Genomic DNA, 13039 nt, shown 5'->3' on the forward strand with positions numbered 1-13039 from the left:
GGGGTCCATCAACTGCTTGGTTACTGACATTCTTCAAAATATCTTCTTTTGTGTTCAGCAGAAGAGAGAAATGTATACAGGTTTAGAACAACTTGAGGGTGAGTAAACGATGACAGAATTGTAATTTTGGGGTGACTTATCCCTAAGTAAACCGATATCCTTCAAACAAATAAAAATGGATTCAAATTTGATGCTCACACTCAATAGTTGTCCAGCATCTTCTAGAAAAACATGCAGTCGCTGGTCCTCTAATTCGGTAGGTGGAGTTGTCACTAATAACCTAGGGTCCTAGAAAAGACTAGGGTCCTGAAAATGCAGTCTCCGGTATATTGCAGGTAGATGCTACTCCAAAAAGCCATGCAAAATGTAACGAGTAATTGCATTACACATCACAAATGTACTGGAGTTAAGAGTACATATACCTATTCAAAAATGTAGTCAAGAGAGTAAAAGTTGCTACTATCTTTGATACTCAAAGTAGCCAAAAAGATACTAAAGTAACTAATGACATTTAGCCTACTCAAATACTTAACACGACTGTTGTAATGTACATGTAGGCCTATACAGTGGTGAGTTCAAGAGCATTGGTATTACAATTAGTAGCGTCATGGATAAAGTTCTCTGAATTTTGACGTTATCATAAGTGATTTACTGGCCAGCAAAAACAAGTGCTTCTAGGTTTATTGCATATGTTTACATCGATGCTATGAAATTTTGCAAATATGAGAGAGAAATTGTACAAATAGACTTAACCTCAAAGTCGCAGCTGTTGTTTGCTAATCATATAACAACTATACGGACTGATCATTTAGCTGCACTTGGCTTTATGAAGATGGTCATAATCTGAATAAGTGGATGATCGATGAGCTTAATGAATAACTCAATAGGATGACTGGGGAACTTGTAAAGATGAACACAAGATCTCTCTCATGGTCATACCTTTCACATCAATCAACATACATGTTGATGTACAGTTACTCTCTTGAATGAAGAAATTACCTACATGGAAATTTGACACTAGCACATATTGAATGTGGTGAGTAACTACCGTTTCATTTTGCTTGCATTCTGTTACATTTAAATTTTGTTTTGTCTTCATAAAGATACAAGAATGATTTAATAATTGATATTTGTAACTGAAATATCTACGTATCTATCTAATTGCAATATGTTCAATAAATGATAAATGGTTTGTATGGTTAATACTGACAAAACTCTTTTAGACCGAGTTTGATACTGTACTGTCTTAGAAATAAACCATTTTCTGCTTCCTTGTTTTATCTTTATGTGTAATTTTATTTATCGCCTTTTGTCAGGTGGAGAATGGAAAAACGCAATAAACAGGTTAAGGCTTTATTCATCGTCCTCATTCTATGTATAATAACATTGAAGAATGGAGGTATTATTGTTGTGCAAAATGTTTTAACATTCACAATTTGTTATGTTTTGTTGATTTGTTATGATTTACATAATTTCATTTTACACCCGAGGTTCAGTAAAATATGACAGTCTGTGGGGGAAGAAGGTGGATTTCATGCAGAAGGACTGTAAATACTGGCTGCTGAAAAATCTACACACAATCCCTGACCTGAAAGAGCTCAGTGTGTGTGTGAACATAAAGAGGAAGATCAACAGCGCGCAGTGGACCGCATTCACGTACCTGCACCCTGATAAGACACGCATAGAGCTAGGGATGAAGGGCTCTGGATCAGACCTAAATATCATAATGTTTGGAAGAGTCTGGACCAAATCTTCCGTGGTGTCCTTGGATAACTGGCATTCAGTTTGCATGACCTGGTCCAAGTCTATGACTGAGCCAAAAGTCTATGTTGATGGATCCAAGGTGGACTTAAAGGCACAGTCTACAGAAACGGCTCTGTACCCTGACTACCATAGTGTGGCCGCAGGTGGCACTTTGACTTTAGCTGTGGCCCACAATTTTTCGAATGGCGAGATGAACATTGAAACAGGAAAAGAACTGAAAGGCAGTTTAAGTTTGTTCAGGATGTGGAAACGTGAACGCAGCGCTGAGGAAATTTCAGGGTTGACCTGCACTGATGGGGATGTTCTGCGTTGGGAGGAACAAATCTGGGACAATGTCATGCACTGCAAGCCTATAGAAGACATTACGCAACAGTGTGGTAAGAAAGAGGCAAAAATGCACACACCAAATTTGTTATTGATAGGACCTATATGGCCCTTTCCACAAATAGGGTACCCTGTAAAAAATATTGATATATATAAAAAATGAAATAAAATAATAATTTATGGGAATGTCCAAAAAAATTAATCTTCCAAACTATGTTTTTTACTCTACTTTTCTGGTTGTAAAAACAAAGAAACTGTCATTTATTTGCCCGTCTGCTCTGATAAGATGCCCTGTATCTGTGAAGAGGTCACAGCCTTGAGGTCCCTAACGTGGAGCGTTTGGTCATTAAAAAAAAATAAAAATTCAGGGAAGATTCTCTTTAGGTTATAAAATAATAACCTGCAGGGGATGTTCTGGGAACGTCCTCTTTAGGTTATTAAAAGAGAACCTACAGAGAGTGTTCCTTGAACGTTCTTATTTGGTTCTCAAAAAAACGAACAAATGGGAACGTTAGGGGAACGTTCTGTGTTTTTCTGGGGACAAGGTTGAACGCTCGTGTATTACGAAAACAACAGTCCAGTTTGTGTAAAATGAGAAAATTGAATAATATTACTTGCTTGTCTCTTCGCTACTTTTTTTATGATAGTAGGTTAGTTTTATGTTAAGCACCAGATTATCAAAATAGGATTTTTGCTTCTAATGTTTTCAAAAGTAATGGAGTACAACAGAGTTCCCTATTTATGAAAAGTGCTAGTACGTATTGGCTGAAGTAATTCAATTATGTCCATATAAACAAAATTAAATTATGTTTGCTAAATTGTGTCCTATTCAATATTTACAGTCGTATATACACCATGCCACCTTTATTGGTCTTTTTTATGCCTCACACAATTTCCTATGTTTCAGACTGGAGTTATTATGAAGTAAAATTAGTGTTTATCATCTTTCGTGAAGACGGAAGCAAAACAAGCACTGAGGATGCTAGAGAAGTTGCACGTCAGTGGGTGAGCAACAGCAAAACGCATATTGAATTTTTACTGCTATTAGTACATAACAAAATGTCAATAATATTTGTATATTATCCTCTCTCCAAGTTGACACACGTAATGGGAGAGGTAAAATTGAGGAGGACATATATATATTTGTACAGAGTCCTAGTGCAACCTTTAGTAGGGTAAGATCTTGTAATATCTCTCTAAACACAGTACAAAAGGTTTCAGGCCTGAATCTAAATGTACTCTTGTTGTCTTTCTACAGCTTACACACACTTTCCAGTAGAAATGCAGAGGTGCGTCAGTAGCATTAAGACTATCTGTACAAAATAAAAATCTGCATGCTCATCAAACTAACTAAGAGATTTCTCTCTTCAGGAGGGAACCATGAACTTGTTGGCGACAAGTCCTGGAGCCAGCCAGTGAGGATTTGATCTACTTCATGATATTCACAATCTGAAAGAGTTTTCTAAATACCATTTGTGCTTTTTGTACATTTATTTTTGTATATTGAAATTATCACGCATTTACAAATTATCTTTAAAATTTTTGAAAGTAAACACCTGCAAAATGTCGCCCTATAGCGGACTGACTACTGATAATGTCATTCTTGTGTTTCTTCATAGGTTTGAGTGTTTGGCTCACCTGAATGTGATTCCTAGTACTGATGTAGGAAAAATTCAGGATGAACTCTCTGAGAACCTTGCCAAGCGTTACAAAATAGACCACTACGAAATAAATACAAGTCCTGATGCCATCTTCATATACCCTATTGGTAAATCAGATAGTACTCCAAGAAAATAAAGCATAATCTCCATCCAAATCAACAATTTTCCATGGTCAAGCATGTTTCTGATGTATCTAACAAGTACCAGTGCAGGCATGCATGTTTTCAATGATCTGATCTCTCTTTAGAGGATCTCATACCAGACACAACTCCACCAATAACAACGACGTCGTCTTTGCCTCGTACAACTGAAACACTAACAACCACAACTCCTCAGCCGATGCCTGTGACTACTCAAATCTTGACTACTGCAAAAACAATACGCACAACACCCATACAAGTGGAAACAACAACAGCAGTTGTTTCATCCTCCACTGAAACAAGTCTGTACAGAAACAGAACAGTAATATATGCAATTCTAGGTACACACAGGATTATCTGACTGTTTTTCACCACATGTCTTCAACAGTCACTATCTCCACACCATTCATGGAAACAACGCTGGCAGAAAGTTCCTCGACAATTAAAGACACAACAGTTTTATCCTCCACAAGCCTTACATTAAATACAACTACATGCCCTTCTACAGTTTCACCTGAAGGAATAATATCAGGTAAGGAATTACAATATCATTTTGTTTTTTTACAATTACTGCTCTTGTGAAGTGTGGCATAATTAATAATGTCTCTGTCCCGTAAATAGATAGTTATTTCAATGTCATCGTCAATGTCACTATAAAAGGCTCTGGTGACCCTAAGAATATAATTGAAACCTGGGTAAGATCTCAACAAAGTAAACCTGAATTTATCCAGACGTGTTGCATGTCAAACTGGAAACAGGTAACATATCTCAGTTGTGTTTTTTATCATCATTACAGCTTAATGAAACTCTTTCTAGTGAAGGAATATCTGTGTTGCACTTCAAACTCGTGACCTCCTCAAATCCTGCACGAAAACGAAGGTAGTCAGTCTGGCTGTTATATTGCAGAGAATAGATCCAATCCCAAGACACACTATTGATTTTATTTTAAACACGCATGTCTGATTTGTGTTTGCAGTGTGGAAACAAAATCATCCAAAGTGGTTAGAAAGGTACATGCTATCTATATATCTATCTGTCTGTCTCTCTCTCTCTCTCTCTCTCTCTCTCTATATATATATATATATATATATATATATATACAGTATATATACACTATGCAAACAAATGGAAATTGAAAATCTTTCTCTTAGATACACAAAATAACTATATTTCCTATTATCTTGTTCATTTGTTTTGCTGCATCCCCAGTTCTCAAAAACAAGGTGAGATCTTTATTACAAGATCTCAACAGCAATTGAAGAAAAGTAAACAATAGTGAATAATAATTGTTGTGAACGTACAACATGATTTAATGTGGTTATCTGATATGGCTTGTTCCCAGCCATAGCTGTGTCTTTCATGCTCAGGTAACAACTTCCTCAAACATCGTAGACACACAAGAAAAGATTCACTGGCTTCTGGAGCAACCATACATCAGTGGATCAGTATGCTTGGATGCCCAACCTCAGGAAATTGTCATTTCTTATATTGGTATGTGCTATATCTGAAGAAAAAAAAATCTGATGATTTGGGAATCAGATCATGATTCATTCTCAGTACAACTCTCTTCATCTCCAAAAATAGGGCCATGTCCTAAACACAACCATCACACCAGACAGGGGCTTTTTAAATGGCCCCAAGTTGGGATTCAGCGCATCACCTCACTCCCCTGTAAAGGAAACCCTGAAAAGACAGCATATAGGGAATGGTAAGAGCCTCTCTTGTAAATCTCTTGAAAATATTCAATTTTTCTAAAACAAAATTGATGTTATAAATTGCTTCCAACCCAAAAGAACATGAAGCTTAATGGTAAAGTGTATAATTTCTGCAGCACTACAGCACCAAACATAATTCAGAAAAATTCATTTTTTAATATAAAAAAATATTGTTTTCCCAACATTCCCATTTAGTTATGAAACATTATTTTTTAAAAGTTCTGGGAAGTTTAAAGAATTATTTTCCTTGCTTATACGAACACTAATTATGGAAACTTTAAGCAAAACATTAAATTTGTTCTTTGAGGAACCGTTGAGGCAATGGGCCCTATCATACACCCAACGCAGCGCCAAGCGCAACGCAAGTGTTTTTTTGCTATAGTTTCTGCCTGACGCAGTTATCATTTTCACGTCCAGCGCCACGTTGTTTAAATAGCAAATGCATTTGCGCCCATTTGTGCGCCCATGGGCTTACTGGTCTAAAAAATAGGTGTGTTCAGGCGCATTGTTGGCATGTTGCTATTTATCAACTGAAATAGACTGTGCCATTGTCCAACAAAAACCTGGTCTAAAGTCAATGGCGCAATATATTTTTGTTATTTAAAGTGTGCGTTAGTAATGTGCGCCTATAGGCGGGTCCACAACGTGCTTACACACGGCTTATTGCACGCACAGGGACCCGCAGCAGCACACAAACATGCCAAATAAAAATAAAAGGTTTCTAATGTAAAACATTAATATTATGTACAAAGGCATGGTAGAATCCGGCTTGTCCCGTAGATGTTCTGCTTGCGCACGAGCAATCCGTTTGTGCTCTGGAGACGCGTTCAGTCTTTCCATTGGTAAAATACACCATGTAAATAGCGAATCCGCCATGGCGCGAGTGCAACTGGCTTTTAAAGGGAATGGGAAATTACACTCTGATTGTTTTTTGCACGTTACGCCCAAAACACACCCATTACTCATTAAGAGAATATAGAGACAACCCTTTTAGACCATGTGCTGGGCGCACCGACCATTTTTCCCGTTGTTAAATTAGCAAAAGTGGATTTGGACACGCCCTATGTGCGCTTGCGCCGTGCGTTTTAGACCATGTGCTTAGATCGTTAAAGGAACACGCCAACTTTTTGGGACTTTAGCTTATTCACCGCATCCCCCAGAGTTAGATAAGTCCATACATACCCTTTTCATCTCCGTGCGTCCTGTAACTCTGTCTGACGCACCCACCGCTAGCCTAGCTTAGCACAAAGACTGGAGGTAAACGGCTCCAGCTAGCATACTGCTCCCAATAAGTGACAAAATAACTTGGGCGGAGTGATTTGCTCGCAGCACCTGAGAAGCCCTGTGGTGAGGAGCAGAGAGTTCGCTCAGAGTTGGAGTAAATCACTCCACAGAAGTAGCAGTGCTTCCCCTTCTGAGAATATAGTTCCCTGTCTGTATACGGTTAGAAGATGGCTGTGTCCCATGTGACCTTGTTATTTGTACACGCTGTGACTATATAAATCACAACATGTAAAGAGGAAAATGTTGACATTGTTTTGTCACTTATTGGGAGCAGTATGCTAGCTGGAGCTATTTAACTCCAGTCTTTGTGCTAAGCTAGGCTAGCGATGTGCGCGTCAGACAGAGTTACGGCACGCACGGAGATGAAAAGGGTATGGACTTATCTAACTCTGGGGGATACGGTGAATAAGCTAAAGTCCCAAAAAGTCGACGTGTTCCTTTAAAATAGGGTCCATTGTCTCTAACAACCGAATGCGGTTTCATTTGCCACTAGAGGCACAGCAACTTAATCTTTGATCATATTGCAATAATTGCATTAAATCATTATAACATTGCCAGTTCATAGTTGCCTTTCTGCTTAATGAAACCTTGATTACAGAATATGATCTGTCTATAAATCCACTGTGCTCCTAATCACCAACTCTAAAAAGAGGAAGCCATTTGATTTAATATGTACAGGGGCTGCTGTAAACCAATTAATCACATATGTATGTTCCATATGGTGGTATCATTAACGTCAGAACTGTTTGTATGATCGATTTCATTTGCAGAGGTTAAACAATCTCTTGCATTTCAACAATGTTCCAGTCGTTTCAGGTTTATTTACAGCCATAAAACAGATAGACAGGTACCCTGATCCTGAAGAGCATTATATAATGTTATGTATCTTGGAGTCAGGCAGCTCTGAACTAATTATTAGAGGAATTCGATGAAATTAAATAATTCATGGTTTGATATGTTTATTGAATGTGACTGTTTCACCCATCTCCCTAGTTTTCTGGATGCAAACTCTAACAATGCTCACTGGAAGTCTCCAGACCTGGGCCAGTGCCAGGTTGTGGTCAACAGTGTGTCAGATCTGGAGAACATTACAGTCACTAATGGTAAACCCTTCTTAGAATTCACATTAGATACACAAGCTTCCTGTTAAAGTAAATAGAAGGAAGAAGAAGAACCATTTTGGGTTCCCCATTTTTAAAAGAACCATTTCCCAAAATTTCCAGAACCAAAATGTGTGAAGTACATTTTAATAATCTATAGAATTGTTTTCCACTATAAAGAACCTTCTGTGCAATGGAAAGGTTGTGTTGCTGTTAAAGGTTCTTCATGGAACCATTAATGCCAATAAGTAAATTTTAAGAGTGTAGAAATCTATTTTAACACATTAGCCTCTATATCATCCTGATATATTATGTTATATGCGCATTTCTTCAAAACACTCCCTTATGCTTTTCCCTATTAGACAATGCAGAAGATATTCTGATCATTATTAAGGACTTGATACATGGGAGCAAATATCTGGATGAGTACGAGCTCTCAACGATACTGAATAAACTAGCCGATGTGATTAATGTTAGCGTGATCACACCTCCGCTGGGAGGGGTCATCCTCAACATCACCTCTGACATCCTGGAGTCTGAAAGCAACCTGCTACCTTTTACCAACAGGTGTGTGTATGTGTGTGTCCTGGTAAACTCTACATTATAGGGACAAAATGTCCCATTATAGGAAAATTGTTTGGTCCCCATGAAGATAACAGCTTATAAATCATACTAAGTGATGTTTTTTGAAAAGCAAAAGGTTGGGTTTAGGGGTGGGGATAGTGTAAGATAGAATATACAGTTTGTACACTATAAAAATCAGTGTGTGTGTGTGTGTGACATTGAATGTTTATTTAATATATTTGCTTGATTTTTATTACAGTAAAAGTAATAAAACAAATATAATAAATTATTTCATTGATGTGGTTGGCTGTGAAATGCGTTGTGCGTAACTACATATTAAATTAGGTCTGATGTTTTATGTGAGGATTTTACTGGGAGATTTTATACTTTCCATTTAAACAGAAAATCCTGTCTTTGTGTAGTATTCTGAACATCACAGAGGCTGTTGGACACCAGATGGTAGGGCTCAACGGAGACTCAGTCAGTTTAACAGCTTCTGTCCTGGCAATATCAGTGGTCAATATTGACCAAGAAAATTTCCATAACCTCACCTTTGGAGTCTCATCCACAAAAAAAGGCTTTAACCCTGAGGTAAGCACAATTACATTTAATAGTTGGAGGTCAGTATACATTTTTTTTTTATAAATTAATACTTTTATTTAGCAGGAGTGCATTAAATTGATCAAAAGTGACTGTAAGGCCATTTATAATGTTACAAAAGATTTCAATTTTAAATAAATCTTTTGAACTTTCCCCCAAAATATTAAGCAGCACAACTGTTTTTAACATTAATAATAAGAAGAAATATCATATTAGAATGATTTCTGAAGGATCATCATAAGACACTAAAAACTGGAGCGATGATGCTGAAAAATCAGCTTTGCCATCAGAGGAATACATTACATTTTAAAATATATTAAAGGGATAGTTCACTTTGAAATAAAATTTTGGTATGTTTTAGCTTACCTCAAGGGCATCCAAGATGTAGGTGTCTTTTTTTCCGCAGTAGTTTCAATTTTGATATTTTAAGGTCAAACCGTTCTTGTCTGTCAGTCGTATAATGCAGGTCTATGGTCACTGTCTCAAAGAGCATGCACAGAGTCCAAATTAAAACAATTCCCCATCGTCCAAATGAAACAATTCCCCATCGTAAGTACACATTGATGGCCTAAGACACGAAACAACCGGTTTGTGTGAGAAAACTAACTGTATTTATATTGTTTTTACCTCTTATACACAGCCACGTCCAAGTGATCTGAGGGCGCGCGCGCATCCTGGTGTGTGACATGTACGCAGACTGGTGCGTAGAAATATACACTAGATGTCGCCTTAAAGACATTCCAATGAACTGCCATAGCCAAGGCGACATCTAGTGTATATATCTATGCACCAGTCTGCGCACACGTCACACAGTAGGAAGCGCGCGCGCCCTCAGATCACTTGGACGTAGCTGTGTTACAAGAGGTATAAACGATATAAATACTGTTCGTTTTCTCACACAAACCGCTCGTTTCATGTCTTAGGCCATCAATGTGTACTTACTATGGGGAATTGTTTCATTTGGACGATGGGGAATTGTTTTAATTTGGACTCTGTGCATGCTCTTTGAGACAGTGACCATTGACCTGCATGATATGACTGACAGACAAGAACGGTTTGACCTTAAAATATCAAAATTGAAACTACTGTGGAAAAAAAGACACCTACATCTTGGATGCCCTTGAGGTAAGCTAAAACATACCTAAATTTAATTTAAAAGTGAACTATTCCTTTAAAATAGAAAACAACTTTACATAATATAATATAATACGTTATGTAAAATAATATAATACAGTATAAAATAATATATTAATCATCATCACAAGCATTGAGCTTTGAATGCTACTACATTTCTATTTTATACTTTTTCCTACCAAATATAATGAATAATATATGTAAGACATCTTAAAAGTCACACAATGATCAAATCTTATGTTTTTCTTCTATAGATTTATATCAATCAGGAGCCTTTTGATGGTACAGTGGCCTTCCTTTCTCTTCCCTCTGAAATACAAGAAAGATTCCCAATCGTAAATAATACCAGCCCCCGTGTTCAGTTTCAATTTTATGGTGTTCCAACTCTCTTTCGAACAAAGGTGAGGTCAGTTACTGAGGCAGATGTTCATTTTACAGTTTGTTTGTGACACTATTTTGACACGCTACTTTTTGTGAATTTGCCACAGAAAGACCCAGATATGAAAAAACTGAACACTTATGTGGTGTCTGCAAGTGTGACTAATGCCACAGGACCCATTGAAAACCTAAAAGAATATGTTGCAGTCACTCTGCGCCATCTAAAAACTAAGAAAGTAAGTGGAGTTCTTAGAAATGTCCAGCAATTAAAAAACACTGGCAGAAAAAATTAAACTGTCTTTACCTTTGACAGAAGGACCAGAATGTCCAGTGTGTATACTGGGATTTCAATAAGAATGGCAAGTCACGTGTACTAAATGAATCAATACATTATAATTCTTCACACATTAGGTGCTATGTCTCATAAGTGTATTTGTGTCGGTGGATTTATGCATGTACTATTTTAGATGGATATGGAGGATGGAGTCCAAAGGGGTGCTGGACGTATAATATCAGCAAAGATTACACAACCTGTCTTTGTGACCACATGACCCACTTTGGAGTGCTGCTGGTGCGACACAATTACAATTACTTTATTAGTTTGAAAAATAGTATATAAATACAATAATAATAATAATACAATAAATATATAAAATATGTTGGCTTTATAAATAATAATAATGATTCAAATAGCATTTGAATATTTTATGTATTAAACCAAGATTTTTTTTTTTCTTTGATTTTTTTAAGGACGTGTCCAGAACTCCTATTGATGAAAATAATGAAAGAATCCTCACTATTATTACATACATGGGCTGTGGAGTGTCTTCATGCTTTCTTGGGATCACAGTGCTAACATACACCCTCTTAGAGTAAGATGTTTTAATATTTTATGTTAATAAATGGCATTGCAGCATACATGCATTGCTATAATATTTGCCACAATGGATATGCCATATTTTCATGTCTATTCAAACAGTTTTACAATAAACTTTATATTTTAAAAGTCCTTTTTCATGTTACATTTCTTTGCCATTGACTTTGGATGCATTGCATCTTAATACAGGAAGTTAAGAAGAGACTACCCATCCAAAATTCTGTTGAACCTGTCCATTGCATTACTGGGACTGAACCTGGTGTTCCTACTGAATTCCTGGATTTCTTCTTTTGGCATCTATGGCCTATGCATTGCTGTGGCGGTGACCTTACACTATTTCTTACTGACTTCCTTTACCTGGATGGGCTTGGGGGCTGTGAATATGTACTTTGCTTTGGTCAAAGTTTTCAATGTGTATGTGCCCTCATACATCTTGAAATTCTGCCTGCTTGGCTGGGGTGAGAGATTATTAAAACATTCAGAGACAGATTTATGTTTTTAATTCATTCATTTAACAACCATCATGTTTTTGCACAGGGATTCCACTTTTTATATGTGGCATGGTGCTGGCTATAAAGAGAGATGCATATGGCATGAACACCATCAGTGATTCCCAAATGACACTGGATGATTCTGAAATGTTGTAAGTGATGGTTTTTAGCATGAAAATCGCAACAGAACAGCATTTCAAATTTACTATAGTGTCAAATGTAAGTTAATAATTGTCATGCCTTTCTTTTTCAGCTGCTGGATACAAAATGATGTGGTTTTTTACCTGTCAGTAGTGAGCTACATAGCCTTCATACTACTGTGCAATGGCTCCATCTTCTTAGTGGTTTTGATCCAGATCCGAAATATGCAAGTCAATCAACCTGCTGGCACCCGAAGTGGGATATGGAAAGACCTGCGAGCTGTGGCGAGCCTTACCTTTTTATTGGGTCTCACCTGGTCTGTGGCTTTTCTCGCTTGGGGTCCTGTCAAAGTGTTCCTCCTCTACCTGTTCTCCATACTGAACACCCTTCAAGGTGAGAAAGAGCACATCAGATTCATTTAGATTCAGCTTTACGATCCAATCTATTAATATTCTATGTTGTGATTTGTTCCAGGATTCTTCATTTTTGTGTTCCACTGTCTCATGAAGGAAAACGTACGGAAGCAATGGAGAATACATTTATGTTGTGGAGCTTTCAAGCTGCAGGAATACTCTGGTAAAGCACAAATTTCTTCCTCGCGATATTAATCATCATGGAAAGCACAAAGACTAACTTTGCGATTGTTTTCAGAATGGAGCCAAACTGCAACTGTGGTTCCCAAACACAAACCCAATCAACCAAATACGTTTCCCTTTATGGCATCTGTGAGATCCATCAAGTCTAATTCAACTCAGAGCTCAACGGTTTCCTCAGAATCCAGCCAACGTCAGGTGACTATCACAAGACCTGACCTGGGTAAGATGTTGTTACCAATAAGATTATATTGTTGATGCTATAATGTTCAA

The sequence above is a fragment of the Scardinius erythrophthalmus genome, assembly GCF_964197995.2.
Source record: "Scardinius erythrophthalmus genome assembly, chromosome: 23".
NCBI classification, from domain to species: Eukaryota; Metazoa; Chordata; class Actinopteri; order Cypriniformes; family Leuciscidae; genus Scardinius; species Scardinius erythrophthalmus.